The sequence below is a fragment of the Pelmatolapia mariae genome, linkage group LG1, assembly GCF_036321145.2.
Source record: "Pelmatolapia mariae isolate MD_Pm_ZW linkage group LG1, Pm_UMD_F_2, whole genome shotgun sequence".
Taxonomy (NCBI): domain Eukaryota; kingdom Metazoa; phylum Chordata; class Actinopteri; order Cichliformes; family Cichlidae; genus Pelmatolapia; species Pelmatolapia mariae.
Window position 1 is genome coordinate 41,135,001 of NC_086227.1, and position 14,207 is coordinate 41,149,207.

The window sequence follows — 14,207 nt, forward strand, 5'->3', positions numbered from 1 at the left end:
TGGGTCTTGTTTAACCATAAGTCAATGTTAGAGTGAATTGTTAAATGTTTGTCATTTTTATGCTTACCATCCATTTCTACATTGTAAAGCAATTCCACAGTCCCCCTCCCCAGATTCTTGAGTTTTTGGGTGAGGGGCTGTAGGTTTGATTACAGACACATCCTATCTGGAAGGTCTGTTTGATGTAAGCTTCCTGCCCAGCAGGAGGTCTCACACACACACACACACACACACACACACACACACACACACACACACACACACACACACACACACACACACACACAGAGTGCCTCGTCTTTGTAACCAAGGGGGGTTAAGAGGGGAGGTACGTGTTGTAAACTATTGTGTGAACTGTAACAGTTTGTCAATAAATAGCTGCGAGGGAAGCTGCTCTTTGAAGGACTTTGGGCTGGAGACAGGTTAGGAGCGTGAGCTCCAAGAGCTGGTTCTTGACCAAAGGCCTCCCTTGCGCAAGTAATCGATCGAACGCTGTTGCCTTGTTTTCTTTCATGATAAATAAGTCTCTAGAACTAGCGGGGTTTGTGGGAACAGACCCAACAGTCTCTACAACAAATACTGCTACCACATAAAAACAGTAAAAATAAGAATGAAATCAAAGAAGAATGCAAAACTCAAAACTCAACAGGATCATGACAAACAGACCTCCCCTTCTATCCACCGTGGATTTGGCTTTTGGACTTTTTGAGTCTGAGGTTCTTGTTTTAAAAGGTGTTCTTAGTTTATTATTCATATTTCAACTTTCATGTGTTTTGATCTTTAGAAGTCTGTTGAATGAGAGGTTAAATGTCTTCATGAAACTCCAAAGCCCCTTTTACCACTCGGATGCACTTTTTAGGGTTTTCCATGAGGTCATGTTACCTGGTACCAGGTCCTAAAATAGTACCTGCTGGGCTCGGTTTCAAAGCGATCCGAGCAGGTAATAAAATGTTTCCAAACTGCATATCACTGACTGGCTGCTCAGTGGCGTCACATGATGAGTCACGAGAGTGCTTTGTTCACAAAAATCAAAACTGCGATTTTTTTAAACCTGGCAACGAGGGAAATGGCTTCAAAAACAACGCCGTGGGCCCCGAGTCTCACGAAAGCTCACAGACGTCCACCTTTGTTGTCGCGTTTGTGTCACATACCAGTTACGTCAAAGGACGCTTGGCCACGTTGCTATAACGACAGTCATCCTTCAGAGGCTGCATTTGTAGGCCAATTACATCACAGCAAAGCGACGAAGGCTGTCCCGATTCAAAGTCTTCTCCAGATGAGCCCACAAATGCTTCCTCCTTTTCCCCAGATTTCAAGGACATGTTGGGTGTCTCCCTCGTGGCCCGAGCTATCCCAAGATTCACTGCAGATTTAAGGTTGAAGAAATGTTTGGGAAAAAATGGAGGATGGTCGAAGCGAAGCGGTCCAGAAATAAACTTTCAAAAGTACATACTCAATTTTATCTTACTTAAATGTCCAGCGGAGCAAATGTTAGCAAAATGAAACGTATTAAAAAATCAAATGAAACTAATTTTTGTCCAACTGTGACATCAGTGATATTCAGTTTTATTCATACAGCGCCAAATCACAACAACAGTCACCTAAAGGTGCTTTATAGCAGACCCTACAATAATACATACAGAGAAAATCCCAACATGCTAAATTCTAGTTCTCAGTTATTGGTTTGTTTTCCGAGTTTGTGTTTCTTATTTTCTAGTTTCCAGTTTAGTTTCTAGTTTTCATGTTTCAGTTTAGTTTTATGGAAAGTCTTCCCAACAATAAAAATGCCTCTTTACATTTTCATTCTGTGTACGAGTCCTTGGGTCCTTCATCCTGCCTGCCACAGCACCCACCTGCATAACACTAAGTGCAATTCTCTTTTTCTGTTGTATTTTATTCTGTTGTATATAGTATCTTATTCTTATCATCTTATCCTATTTCAGTGTTTTCTTAATTTTTGCTACTGTAACTTTGCACTGTCCACTTTCTGCTGTGACACAACAAATTTCTCACGTGTGGGACTAATAAAGGTTATCTTATCTTATCTTATCTTATTACCCTGACAACCAGTCGAACTCTGCAACAGTGAGAAATGCAACTCAAAAAATTATTTATGTTTGAACATGAGTTTGTGTTTTTCATAAATAGTTTGTTTTTATAAAAAAGAAAAGAGTGAAGACAAGTTTCAGTATTTTTGATGTTAGAAACAGCTGAATGAAAGGAACAGACGCACAGAAAAGTCTCAGCCCTTTACTTCTACCCTACACAGCGAGGAGGCGGGGCCTGACCCCCGCGATGAAGGTCACTCGGGTGAAATGTTAGCACATTTGAGTTCCAAGGTTTTTTTTCGCGTGCCACCGCTCTACCTATCAGCATTACAAAAAGGAAAAAAAAACATTAAGTGTAGTAATGTGTGTGTGTGTGTGTGTGTGTGTGTGTGTGTGTGTACAAACACACGGAGAAACATCAGTGGTGAACGTATCAATCAGATGTGACAGCGTTAAAGTGTGAGGCTGTGACACGACAGCAGCTTCCTGCCAGGAGGCTCGTCTCTCTAATGACAACCACTGCTGTGGAACGACACACACACACACACACACACACACACACACACACACACACACACACACACACACACACACACACAATCTCTCTCTTTGATAACTATCACTGTCAGGGGGAGACAGAGCCCAATGTATGACAATTTGTTCATTATCATAGTGAATAGATTTTCAGAGGCTCCCTCGCCGTCTGCCCGTGGCGGATAGATGAATATCAAACAGGCCGTCTTTGTCCTGGGGGCCAAATTTAGGAAATAACATCTCATCCACCTCTCTGCCTGCCTCTCTCCATCTCTGCCCCCCCAGAAGGACCAGTGACACTTCAAGTACCTATCACTCAGTCCTGTGTGTGTGGGTGTGTGTGTGGCTTCTAAGGATGTGTAAAAGAAAAAAAACTTTGGAAACATTTAAGTTGAGAGATAAAAAGTCATATAAAATGTACAAACCCAAAGACTGTGTGCGTGAAGTCGAGCCCTTTAAGGCAGAACAGCTCTTTGTGTGTCTGAGCAGCAGATTCACAATCAGACCTCCTCACCGTGAGGACGCACCGCTAAACGCTGCAGCACCGCACCGGCCCGGCCTGCAGGAACGATCCTCTGAGCACGCTCGTGCTGACACGGAAGCACACAAATGTGCTTTTAGATTGACAAACGGCATCTGTGTTTGATCAGTGTGATGTCAACGACCAGACTTTCACTTTTCAAGTCTCTGTGACAGAGACCGCCTTTCACCTGTTTGACCAAATTTAGGCATAATGAGTAATCTGAGGTGAAACTGGTGTGAGAGAGGAGAGCGCTCCCAGATCTGAAACGAAAACAGGAAAAAGACGATAAAATTCAGGAGAAATCAGGGCTACCTCGCGCTCGCCTCCCTCGCCCATATTCCCGGCTGTTGTTTCCAAACCATGCCGGCGAGTGCACACAAAGCCGGCCCAACAATCCTTTTCACCAGCAAAGTTTTTTTTAGTATGAGATAATTTATGAAAATGACTTTTTACTCATTTTGTTTAATGTATGCACTTTAACAATTAATAACCCAAGTGCTGGGAGATTTTCAAGTAAAGGCCATTAATTTGTATAAATCTGCCAGGCTCTGACAGCAAGAGATTTTTTAAACTGATCTGAGGGAAAGTGAAATTATTCTCTAGCCTCGGGTTAAATATTACTTTTCTCCGGGACTTCTGCAGGTCTGCTGGCTCCTTGCTGCTTCCTGACCTTGTCATTGATCTCTCTCACTTTTTCTCTCCTTTTCTCTGCTTCTGCCGTCCGTTTGCATTCTTTGGCCTCATTTGTTTGTGAGCGGCCTCAAGGCCTTTTGGAAAACCTCCTTCTGAATCCGAATGCTCCCGCAATGGCCGGATGAGACTGCAGAGGACTTGCGGCGAATGTTCTTGGCCCTCGTCTCAGTCGTCAAGTTCACAGGAACGTGAACTGAAGCCCTTTGTTGATCTACGTGTTTCACAGAAGATGAATTCGATGAAGAGACGTACGCTGACGGGAAGTTTGGAGGTACAAGAAGTGTTGGGCATGGAAGCTTTGAATCCAACTAAATATCAGCAAACATCAAAGAAATCAGAAACAGAACAAAACAAATCTCTCCTGCGACTTTTTAAATTTACCAACAATTCACGACATTTAAAGGGCAAAGTTAACGTTGTCCTGGTGATTTGAAGTTGTTTCCATTTAAGTTTCAGCTGTTTCTCACAGATTGGTGGGAACCATGGCCTCCAGCTGAGTTCATGCCTGCCTACAGCCATATCCTTCTTTCTTCCTGTAACAACTGTGTCCTGGTACCTGTGTCACGGCATGTCCCATCTGTAGGAGCCGGACTATCTGTGCAGCCTGAAGGCCTGCAGGCACCATCTCATGCTATTAGTAGTGTCAAGGACACCAACAAAAAGCAATGCCAGAAAGTTCAGTCAGGACTGAGAGAGAAAGAACTTTGGACACCTTTGAGGGCGGGCGACTGTTTCCACCTGTTTCACTGTGAGCCTGAACTGTACCTGTGCACAGCGCTGCTGCCTACATGTGGCCGAGGGGCTTGCAGCACCGGGGGCTTCCCATGTTCAGTGTCACTCTATGTAAAACATCTAGGGACAGGTTTTGTTTGCTTTGTTTTGCGTTTTTGTGTTTTTCATCCAGCAAGTTGTTACTTTTGGCATCAGCTGTTTTGTGTTGTGGTCTGTTTGTTAAACGCTGAGACACAGAAAGTTAGTTTGTCCTAACAGAATAAGAGCTGACATTGTAAAACTCAATCATGTCATTTTGTGATTTATGCTATTCAACCACAGTTTTTAAGAACAATATAGTAATACCATCTTTAAGCAGCGTTGTGACACGATTAGACAACATAAAGTTCGTATTTTTATTAACTGGGAGAGATGACTCTAGGAAAATGGGCAGACCACAGGAGAGTGGTCAGTAGGGTTGCCAACTCCCTGAAAAATAAATAAGGGACACCTTGTGACCAGGGCCGGGCAACCCAGTTGTCTTCACCCTTCCCAGTGTGGTGAATTTTGTAGCTCTTTTTTTTGTGTGTGAAATTGTTTTTTTAACCATTTGATTTGAATTTGATTTAAGTAGATGCATATTCTTTGTGATATGAACACATGGGAAACAAATGATCATTTAGCCATTTATTTTTAGCTCAAAATGACAACATTAACACAATAAAACAGGCCTCTTTCTTAAACAGAAGCCTGTCATGCTTAACTTTTGAGAATATAAGTAAATCTTTCTTTAAAAGAACTCTGTCCTGCTTAACTTAAAATTATATAAATTAATAGAAAACAATAGAAATAGAAAACATTCTTGTAACAGTGCACATATAGTGCATTTAGTACAACTGGCTTCAGTTGAGGTATTATTTCAGCTTTTGCTCCCATTTGTAAACCCGCTTGTTCCCATGATTACGCATCATAACTCATCATCATTATTCATCTATGTATTACTTTTATGTATTAGTCATCTATTTGTTGTAATCATCTATCCTTGCAGTTGTTTATTACACAAAATAAATTATATTATCACACTTCTGGCCACATAGCGCTGATATTCACTGCACATGCCCATATTAACCTTAACCAGAGGGTTTAAAAAAACAAACCAGTGTTTACATACCATATCTGCTTCTGCCGTGGCCTGGTGGACAAAAAATTGGTTAAGGGTTCCCCGAGCTTTCACGCCCCTCATGTTCTTCATGTGCCCACCATTAGAAGCATGCCTATGGAAAAAGTGCGCAGTGCGCTTTATAGGTGTTATCGTGCACTTTTCCAGCCAGGTGTTTTCCTTTTCCCGTTCCTCCCTGTACTTTTGCAGCCTTTTTTTTTCTTTGCTGGAACAAACATTGCTGGTCTAATGCTGGGCTTACACTGTGTGATTTTTGGCCCATTTTGAGCCGATTTTTGAGTCGTGCGATCGTTTTGGTGATCGGCCCGATTTTGGCCTTCATCGTGCATCGTGTAGTATACGTGGGGTACGTGCTCACGCGCAAACACGTAAACATCGGTGAAAAAGACGGAGCAGCACGGCTGTGCAGCGTGTGATCTGGACACAAGTGATGGAGGCACAACTTGTAGAACTTTGGAAAGCTCATCCGAGCTCATGCGACTGAATAAATCGCACAGTGTTTGCCCAGTTTGTTTCCCTGTTGGCCATGCTTCTTGTTGTGGTCATCTGTTGTCTTCCGGTATTTTCTCCGCAAGCGACCGTTCCTCGACCAATGAGATAAGCGGTAATCTGAATTGTCATACTCGAATTGTCATAAGTGTCAGCTCATTGGTCACAAAGCAGGAGAGGGGCTGGGAATTATGTTTTCAAACAAAGCGTTAATTCATTAACATTTATAGACTACTTTTGATTCTCACTGTATTACGGGACAAAGTGCGTCCCTTATTAGCTCAATACGGGACGTGTACTTTTGTTTCTAAATACGGGACGATTCCGTTTTTTAAGGGACGGTTGGCAACCCTAGTGGTCAGTCTCGCAGATCCAAATTTGGAGTGCTGAAAGGGATTTTCTGTACGAGCGGGGAATGTCAGAAGGTGAGCAGGCAGGTGAGTGAAATGTTCCAGCTCAATGGAAACAGGGACGAAACTCTGGCAAGAGTCCGCAAGAGTCAGCCGAGGAAGCGTGGAGATAAAGCAGTTAGCACAGGGATCTAATCGCCACTAAGGATAATCTGGGTGCTCGAGCTGGTCCGTAAACGCAACTCGTGAAAGAGTCTGATGAGAGTCTGAGCTCAAATCAACCCGAGCCTTCTGCTCAACTCAAACCAAACGTAGAATATTTTCTGCTCTGCTGTCTCTGATATGCATAAAACCTTTATGGTCCAAAGCTTGAATACACAGTACATAACTTAGCATCATATAGCAAAAACCTTTTTAAGGCCTGTGGCCATTTTTCTGGTGCATTGAAAACTATTAAAGATAAAATCCTGAAAAGTTTTCTTTTCTGCTGTAATTTGATTCCAGATTTTGGTTTTGACTCTTAGAGCTCTGCGTGGAGGAGGACCAACATACTAACCTTTTACATACAGACATCTCCAGCAGGTTGCTGAAGTCATGTGACCAGCGTCTGTGATCAGGGTTGACTGGCCGTGAGACCTGAAGGAGACAGAGCTCTGTGGACTCACAGACTCTTGTGCTTTTATTTTACTTTAATGAGTCTCCATTTACAGAGGCTCAAAAATAAGGATGGGTATGAGCACTTATCTTGAAGTACTGCAGCGCCTCTTTCAGCCGGCTGCTGCTGCCGCTGGGCTTGTTTTATCTAGATCACAGACATTTAAAGAGCTTCATTCATCACGTTCACCACATTTGAAACAAGGCAAACAGAGGAGCCTGCAACGGCCCGCACTCCTGCCCAACACCCATGCTCTTCTAGGTCAAGGTCCGGGGTTTGTTCTTGTACCAAAGGACGTCAGTGAAAAACCGACACTGCAAACCAAATCGCTCTTTCATTTCTGCATTGATTATTCCAGTAAAATATAATCAGAGGGCTCTTTATTCCAATGCTTGCTGACTTGTGGCTTCATTATTTGACTCTCTTTGCTCTTTTATGTAAATCGTACCTACAGCAAGCTTCTGTAAAACAGTGGCTGCATTTTTATCACAATAATTCAGTATTTTTATTGTTAATGGAGCCAAATCATGGTAATAAAAATGAATTTGTTAGAGCAGGACTGGCACTGCTTTCCATGCATCAACGCAGTTTTTAATTCACTTTTGCAATACGTGTCCATCCCTCTCCTCTCCTCCTCCTGCTGGAAGTTTTTTAAGTTCAGACTCTGAGAGCATGTCTTCATTAGCTGCATTAACATTCACAGGCTGTAGTAAATTCTGACAGTGAAAAGGTCCCCGTAACCTTTAGTTGTGCAGAAATTTACTTCCCCAGAAAATTACAGCTGGCACTGTCTTAATTAATGCCCGCTTTCTTCTCTTGAAAACCCCGAGCCTGTCAGCCGGGGGAGGAGAGGAGGAAGAAGATGAAGAAATTAGAAAAACAGCGGAAAGAAAAGGGGAGAAGTGGGGAGAAAGGAAATCAGAGAGGAGAATACGGGGGAGATTTGAGTTGACTAAAAGCTTTTACTTGGAGTCTGCGACGTGTGAGATGAAATGGTGAATAAAGGATCACAGTACTGCTGTTTGTGTGTGCAGTGGCTATTCCCCAGTAAGGAGATTCAATAGATTCAAATCTATACTATCTCCTACACTACTCCCATCTCCCCTCGCTCTCATTTTCTTCTTTTGTCATCCAAAGTGGGGTGCGAGGCAGAGGCGAGGGGCTTTGGAGGAAACTAATACATATTTTATCCCAGGCTATCTGCTGGCTACAGATACTGCTGTTTTCCAGGCCCTCGCGGCTAAAGAAGAAGAAATCTATCTTCACGCTGGTCACCCAGCATCGCAATCTGCAGCTGCCCTGATTGGGCCGCAGCTTAAATCCCCAGCCTGCGTCTGCAGCGCACGTACAGGGCCGACGTTTTGGGGCGCGAGTGGAAAAAGATGGTGCTCGCCGATACTTGTTCCCTCCCAGGACTCGATCATCTTTCTGTCTCTCCCTCTCTCTGTGTCTTTGTCGCCCTTTCCTCCTCCTTCCATCTCTGCAGACGCTAATTAGAGAAGTGAGTTGCAGCTCTGTTGATAGACAAATGTCAGCAGGCGTCTCCAGTTGCCTGGTAATTGCCTGAATCAAAGAGAGCAAAGATGTCGAGGAGATGAGACCTTGTACGTTGTCCTCCCACCCATCCTCCTGCATCTACAAGTCAAATAGTCGTGGGAAACAAAGCCTTAGAGTAACTAAGAAAGAGGAGACTTGAGCTAAATTTGAGCTTCAAACCTAAAGCTGCACAATTTGATATGAATATATATTTTATATATAATCTAGTCCCTACCAGATTATACAGCCTCAGATGAACAGTAGTAGACGACATGCTGTCATTATTTATTTTTATAGCAGACGCAGTGAGGTAAACACCAAGCTCACCTCATCATCCAGCAGCTATAGATGCTCGTTGAGCGGCAGTGACCTGCACTGATGTTTCTGTGGGACTCTGTCAGTATCATATCTTTGGTCCTCTCTTCTTCACAGCATTCGTTCATGCACAGCTCTCCGACGGTCCCACACAGCCTCTCGGTCAGGCTGAGGTCTGCGCTTTGGACCTCTGCAGCAGTGCTGTGCTTGGGTCATTGTCCTGTTTGGTCCAAGCTGTGGGACAGACGGCCTCACGCTGACTCTGGCATGCAGAGGACATCCACTCAGTGCTGATGAGATGTTTGTTTCCTCCAAACGTGCCGCTGTGTTTTACTCGCTTTGGTCTCGTCTGTTCCAGGAGTCTTTGCTTTGTTGTGATTCAGCTTTGCTGGGAAAACATTGATGAGCAGCAGAGTGAGTTTAGTTTCTCACACCGTGGCTCTTTTCTTCATTTTGTGTTCATAAATAATGACACGCTGTAACATGTCACCTGAGGTTGTATTTGAGTCATTTGAAGATCTGCGAAGAATCAGGTGATTTTCATGATCGGTAAAACCTTAGAAGTGGAAGACGGAGCACTGTGGTACGTTTTACACGACACAAGGTGCAGGACTGAAACTGTCCCGCTATGCCCTTGGATTTGATCACAGTTGTGTTGATTCGTGATAAACTCAAAATGTTGTGAATGAATCATTTGCAGTTTTTAGGGGGACCAAAGACCCCTGATGGTTGGAACTAGGAGGAGAATGAAGGCAACTGATGACTTTAATCCACACTTGAAAATCAGTATTTTAGCTAAGTGGCAAACGTTCCTCATCATCCTCTTTTCTGCAAGTTGTTCAATTCAGTTTAATTGATATAGCCCCAAATCACGAGTCACCTCAAGGTACTTTATCACGTAAGGTAAAGACCCTACAATTATCCAGATGGACCCCTATGAGCAAGCACTTGGTGACAGTGGGAAGGACAAACTCCCATTTAACATGAAGAAACCTCCAGCAGAAGGAGGCTCAGGGCGACCGGTTGGAGAGGATTCAGTCTCAGCCTTACAACATAAAAAATAATGAGTCACAAAGAAGCATCGGTTTCTGTCACGTGAGCGTAACGCGTCCGTCCCCTCGATCAGAAAGCTAAGGCGGACCTCACCGACGGGGATGCCGTGGCGCTCGACTGACCTCGAGTAAAAGACCTTTGTGGAAGTGATTAGATGGCGGTTTAAAAACGTCACGCTCCTTCTGCCTTTGGGTTTGAGGGACTCTTCTTGCCTTTAGTTTGAGAAAAGAATAAAAGCACTACCACAGCTCCCACTTTGGTCACAACAAATGATTAAAGTATGAAGAAAACTTTATGATAACACACGGTGCTCGAGCCTTGCACTGTGCGAGCCGCTGGTCATTATTTTGTAACACATCAGGAAATTTGGGGGCGTCTAACGTCAAGTAGTTAGGACTTTATTTTTAACAAATGGGCAGCAAGCTTCAGGCTACTTGTTTAGCAGTCCACATATGACACCTCCATTAGAAGAACACCCTGACCGCTCTGCAGTAAATTCTCATGTCTCCTAATTATAAAGGTTTGACTCTGGCCTTAGTTAGTACCACCAGAGACTCCTCTCTAAATAACAGCTCGAGCCACACCATCAAATATCTTCATCTCATTTACACAAGAGCTCCTTCGCTCCCTGTCTCAAATCTCTTTTAGCTCACCCTTCCTCCTCCGTCTGTGTGATTTGGTGACTTTATGCACACATTAGCATCAGTCCAACAGCACAGTTAGAGATACCAATTATATCCGTTAATCAGAACAATTAGGAGTTAGAGAGGATCGCAGAGCTTCGTGTCAGACTATTAAAGCAGGCGCCTAATGAGCGTCAGCCTCACGAACATCCGCCACGTGTCTGTGTGGAAACAGAAGCTCAAACTTCCAGCAGCGTTTCCTGTTTCTTTGCTTCTTGGCGAACACGAGGAACTCTCTCACATGTGTTTGGAGGTTGTTTAAGCGTCCGCAGCCGAACAAACACAGATTAAAGGCGAAGCGTCGCTGTGGCTCGTGCCTGCACGCGCTCACGCACGCTCAGCCCGGCCCCGTCCAGTTCGCCGTCTTACCTGTGATGATAAACGGCTCCAGATTTTAAGATTCCCATTTCTAATTTTCTGAGTGGAGAGGCAGGACTGTGGCGATTGATCAAATTGGGCAGCAAGTTAAGCTCAACCCCCCTCCGTCCTCCGTCCTCCCCATCCTCCATCTTCCCTTTCCTCTTTTTTTTCTCATCTCCTACCCCTTTTCCTGCAGAAAGACTCTCCTAAAATATTAAAGTAGATTTATGAATGGTCACTGCTGCCCCATCTATTAATATCTGCAAAATTGACAAGAAATGATGCATTTTCATTGGGTAGGAGAGACCAGTGATAAATTTGCTTTGTGCAGATGTGATGGATGCAGATTAGAGCCTTCACCTGGTTTTCCTCCTCTGAAAACCACCGAGTGGAAACGGCCACAGTGAAAGAATAAAATGTGCAGACGCTCTCGCACCTCCTCTGAGGTTCTGTGAAGGGAAACGAATTGTAATTCAGCTTCTCGTCTTTTATTTTGAAATGACGAGGAGCGTTTCTGTGGCATCGTTATGAGTTCACGGTGCGCAGCAAATGTTAATGTTACATGTTTTAAGGTCGCCACATTCGCTGAAGAGCCCTCTGAGTACGATGAAGGCGATGATCATCTCTTCTCCAGCTGCAGACAGCAAACCACTCAGAGGTTTATTCCCTCAGGATCATTGTTAAATCAGACGCTTCTGATAGTTTTCACTCACAATGACAAACATACAGTGAAGCATTCACACCAGCACGCAGACACCGTGTGTTAACAGACTCACAAAAATGATTCTTTGTCCTCGAGAAACACAAAGCACTAATTTGGTTTAAAATGAAGCAGAAAAATATAAAAAATTATATTTAGTCAAATAATTAAAAAAAAAACTTTCACATTTTACTTTGTACCCATGAAGAAAGTGACGTGGAAAATAAAGTCAGCATTTTGAGTGCACACACACAGACACACACACAGACAGACACACACACAGACAGACACGCACACACACAGACACACACACACACACAGACACACACACACAGACACACACACAGACAGACACACACACACACACAGACACACACACACACACACAGACACACACACAGACAGACACACACACAGACAGACACGCACACACACAGACACACACACACACACAGACACACACACAGGCAGACACACACACACGCACACACACAGACACACACACACACACACAGACACGCACACACACACACACAGACACACACACAGACAGACACACACACACACACAGACACACACACACACACTCTGAACACGATTCAAACTCACGGGTGGGTTTTCCGACTCCCCCCCTGCTTCCACACTGAAGCTGTGTGACATATTTGATGTTGACTGTTGGGACGTGAGTACACATCACAGAAAGTGTCTGAATGTTTTTGTCCTGAAGGATGACCTCTGACCCTGCAGAGCTCACAGAAGCTCTGAGACCTCTGAGGAGGACTCTGTGATGTATGTTTATCATCTAACACTGTTCTCAGTGAAATATATGAACGTCTGGTCCAAAAAGAATCTTTCATATTTCCACTTCCAGCCGAGAGCAGACCGTCGTACGGACGCTGGTGCTGCAGAGAGAGCAGAGCAGCGCGATGCCATTATTCAGTATGAAGTGTTTCACAGCACCGTGATGAGCACTCGCTGAGTTTATACGTGTGGCCATAGCCAAAGCTCATCAGTGATTTTAAAAGGGTTAAAAACATGACCTGCACCACAGACACCCCCCCCCCCCCCCCCCCAAAAAAGGATATTTTTGATCCCACTGAGGGTTTTCCATCTTCTCTCTTCCTCGGCATATTGATTAGCTCGTGCTGCTCCTGCTTGGATTACACATTCACGCTCGGCTCCTCGGCACGCCGACATCTCCCTCTCTGAAGCCGCGAGGACAGCGAAACACTTCGTCCCCCCCGACGGGGAGGGGGCAGAGGTGGCGCTGCAGCGACTGAAGTGACTTTGTCTCAGGAGAGGAGCTCCTTCGATCTGATTATTTGGGAAGGACAAAGTGCTTTTGTTGATGAAGAGTCGCTGTGATATGTGGGAGTTGGGAAATCGATGGGACGCACGGAGCCCCGGCGCATCGATCGCAGCCCCGCCATTGACAATCCATGGCCTGGTTAGTTATGCGAGAGAATGAGGTAAAATGAGCTAACGTGAGAGTGTTTCTCTTGCTACTCGCTGCTGTATTTGTATCATTTGTATTGACAAGCTCGGCTCGGGAATGATTAATAATCAGCCTTTCCAAAGTTTGAGCCCCGTGTGTGTTAGCAAGTTTTATGCTAATACGCATGTTTGTATTTCTAAAGTTTGAAAGAAAGAAAAGATGAATAAAAGTAACTGTGCATATTTTGTAGCACATTCCAGGGACAGACGAAGAGACTGAAATCACTCAAATGAGGGCCTCTCATTATTGGGCCCGCGCGTTGTTTGTCCAGGCAGCCTTTTCCTGGCACCTTGTTAGAGATGTCCACGGCTGGTAATTGGATCCGTCTCGCTGTTAGAGAGGAGTGCTGGCTGACAGACGCTCAGAGCGGAGAGACGCTTAAATGACAAATGTTCCCTCTTCTTCTAAAACCTGAGTGTAAAGCTGTGACGTCTCGTTATCGTCTCTCACACCGGATTTGAGGGTTCTGGCAATCAAGCGGCTACTTAAATCCACGGCGCCGTGAGGGGGAGGGGGGTCTGACACCTGGAGCACGCTCAGTAGGAGAAGGAGGCTGTTTGTGTTTCGTGCAGTAAGAGCAGCGCATTCATTTTGTCTTTTAATCACCTCAGATTTAAGAGCATCTGCTGCTCGTGACGAACACACACAAATACATTCGGCGGCATCGTGAATTCACGTTCCCACGATGCCGCTGGGTTCTCCTGGTCTCTGACGCAGTTTAACATTCACGCGCAGCAGATTTATGTGAAATCTATCCATCAGTCTCTCAAGTGTCTGAGACTAGCCCTGGTTTAAGAGCGCGACGATCACCTCGGTACCAAGATGCAGGGTCAGAGTGAAACCGGGCTGAAAGCTCCCTTCACTCCATGCACGAGCTCATTT